The following is a 3,357-nucleotide window of genomic DNA, read 5'->3' on the forward strand; positions in this document are numbered from 1 at the left end:
AGCTATTTCCCATTAGAGAAACGACCCTTCAACCTGGAGGGGCAGAAAGGTCCCCTCGTCTAATGGGAACTAGCCCACTCACACTGAAGCAGCTATTTCCCATTAGAGAAATGGCTGTCTGACCTGGAGAGGCAGAAAGGTCCTTTTGTCTAATGGGAGCTAGCCCACTCACACTGAAGCAGCTATTTCCCATTAGAGAAACGGCCCTTCGACCTGGAGGGGCAGAAAGGTCCCCTCGTCTAATGGGAACTAGCCCACTCACACTGAAGCAGCTATTTCCCATTAAAGAAGAGGCCCTCTGGCCAGGAGAGTCAAAGGTCCTTTTGTCTAATGGGAACTAGCCGACTCACACTGAAGCAGCTTTTTCCCATTAGAGAAACGGCCCTCTGTCGTGGAGAGGCAGAAAGGTCTTCTCGTCTAATGGGAACTAGCCCACTCACACTGAAGCAGCTATTTCCCATTAGAGAAAAGGCTGTTCGACCTGGAGAAGCAGAAAGGTCCCCTTGTCTAATGGGAACTAGCCCACTCACACTGAAGCAGCCATTTCCCAATATAGAAACGGCCCTCTGACCTGGAGAGGCAGAATGGTGCTTTTGTCTAATGGGAGCTAGCCCACTCACTGAAGCAGCTATTTCCCTTTAGAGAAACGGCCCTCTGACCTGGGGATGCAGAAAGGTCCCCTTGTCTAATGGGAACTAGCCCACTCACACTGAAGCAGCTATTTACCATTAGAAAAACGGCCCTCTGAACTGAGGGCAGAAATGTCCCCTCGTGGAATGGGAACTAGCCCACTCACACTGAAGTAGCTATTTCCCATTAGAGAAACGCCATCCGACCTGTAGAGGCAGAAAGGGCCACTTGTCTAATGGGAACTAGCCCACTCACACTGAAGCAGCTATTTCCCATTAGAGAAACGGCCCTTCGACCTGGAGGGGCAGAAAGGTCTTCTCGTCTAATGGGAACTGGTCCACTCATACTGAAGCAGCTCTTTCCCATTATCGAAATGGCCCTCTGACTTGGAGGGGCAGAAAGGTCCCCTCGTCTAATGGGAACTAGCCCACTCACACTGAAGCAGCTATTTCCCATTAGAGAAGCAGCCCTCTGACCTGGATAGTCAAAAGGTCCTCTCATCGAATGGGAACTTGCCCACTCACACTGAAGCAGTTATTTCGCATTAGAGAAACGGCTGTCCGACCTGGAGAGGCAGAAAGGACCCCTTGTCTAATGGGAACTAGCCCACTCACACTGAAGCAGCCATTTCCCAATATAGAAACAGCCCTCTGACCTGGAGAGGCAGAATAGTGCTTTTGTCTAATGGGAGCTAGCCCACTCACTGATGCAGCTATTTCCCTTTAGAGAAACGGCCCTCTGACCTGGAGATGCAGAAAGGTCCCCTTGTCTAATGGGAACTAGTCCACTCACACTGAAGCAGCTATTTCCCATTATAGAAATGGCCCTCTGACTTGGAGTGGCAGAAAGGTCCCCTCGTCTAATGGGAACTAGCCCACTCAGACTGAAGCAGCTATTTCCTATTAGAGAAGCAGCCCTCTGACCTGAAGAGGCAAAAGGTCCTGTCGTCGAATGGGAACTAGCCCACTCACACTGAAGCAGCTATTTCCCATTAGAGAAACGGCCGTCCGACCTGGAAAGGCAGAAAGGACCCCTTGTCTAATAGGAACTAGCCCACTCACACTGAAGCAGCTATTTCCCATTAGAAAAGCGGCCCTGTGACCTGGAGAGGCAAAAGGTCCTTTTGTCTAATGGGAACTAGCCGACTCTCTAATGGGAAATAGCTGCTTCAGTGTGAAACGGTCCTCCGACCTTGAGAGGCAGAAAGGTCCCCTTGTCTAATGGGATCTAGCACACTCACACTGAAGCAGCTATTTCCCATTAGAGAAATGGCCCTCCAACCTGGAGATGCAGAAAGGTCCCCTTGTCTAATGGGAACTAGCCCACTCACACTGAAGCAGCTATTTTCCATTAGAGAAAAGGCCCTTCGACCTGGAGAAGCAGAAAGGTCCCCTTGTCTAATGGGAAATAGTCCACTCACACTGAAGCAGCTATTTCCCATTAGAGAAACGGCCCCTAGACCTGGAGAGGCAGAAAGGTTTATTTATTTATTTATTTCTCTACCCCCTTCTCCTCCCTCCCGCCCTCCCAACCCCACTTACCTTCTGCTTCTTTTTTTTTCGGGATCAGAAGCGCTGGGAACACTTGTGTTCCCAGCGCTTCCGCTCCCAAAGGCCCCCATGGAAAGTGAAAACGAACACCCGTTTTCCCTTTCCCGGCTGCCATTTTCTTGGTCGTTTATTTTTTTTTCTGTCCCGAAACGCCGTGGCTTTTCGGTACAGAAAAAATGCTTTTAGTGCCTGGGTCGCTCGGGCCTATAACTATGGGCCAAGGGGCATTACCAGAGTCGGTAATGCCCCCGCTACTCGGGTCATATTGCTTAATTATGTATCCAGTCTACACATGTATATGTACTATTTGTTGCTTTACAGTGTAAGCACTTGTCATAAAAACATGTCCATTACCCAATTGTCTATTTCTTTAAGCTAATGTGTTATTTGTTTTTAACCACTTAACTGCCAATGATTCTCCCTCCCAAACCCCTGTGCCAAGCCCTTTTTTGGTCGTTTCGGTATGTCGCCATTCACCCTTGTAACTTTTTTGTTACATGTGATACCTCAGCCAAATTAGGCCCCCTTTCTTCCCACATGTAGCTACCCACATGTAGGCGGTCATAACGTCACCAAGGAATCCTAGTTTGCTGTATGGGGGTGAGAGAAAATAACCAAAAAGGAGCACATTTTGTGTTTTTTCAGAAAATGCCAATAAAATGATGTACAAAGAAGCCGGTGGTTTTTTCCTTGTAAGATGTAGGAATAAATGGGTTGCTGTGCTGAATTCGCCATTTTCCAGGATTTCAAGAACAGGTTGAGTGGCAACCAAAAAAAAACAATTTCATAAGGTTACCATCAATTTTGAGAGAGGAAGGGGATTTTTACCCTTTTTTTTTCTCCAATAGTCCATGCGTGGATGTAATGGAAGAGGAGGGTAGGATGCTGAATGGGAAGACAGAAAGGCATACGTTTCTGAAAAGTGGACACCTTTCCAAGTTTAGGAAAGGGTGATTTGCACAGGTCAGGCAACATCTATGTAGGGAAAATGCCCATAGTTTGAGGAAAAATTGGAAAAATGACAGATAAAATTTGTGCTGGAGATGGTTGGACTTGTAAGGTAATGGCTTCTGTGACTATTGAGAAATGCAATGCCCGCTACATATCCCTTACTCTTCCAGTTAGGAAATCACACATTTTTTGTATTTCACAAAACAAGCAATACTACAAGCCAAAA

Source organism: Ambystoma mexicanum, chromosome 4q (genome assembly GCF_040938575.1).
Source record: "Ambystoma mexicanum isolate Mex_15411 chromosome 4q, UKY_AmexF1_1, whole genome shotgun sequence".
NCBI lineage: Eukaryota > Metazoa > Chordata > Amphibia > Caudata > Ambystomatidae > Ambystoma > Ambystoma mexicanum.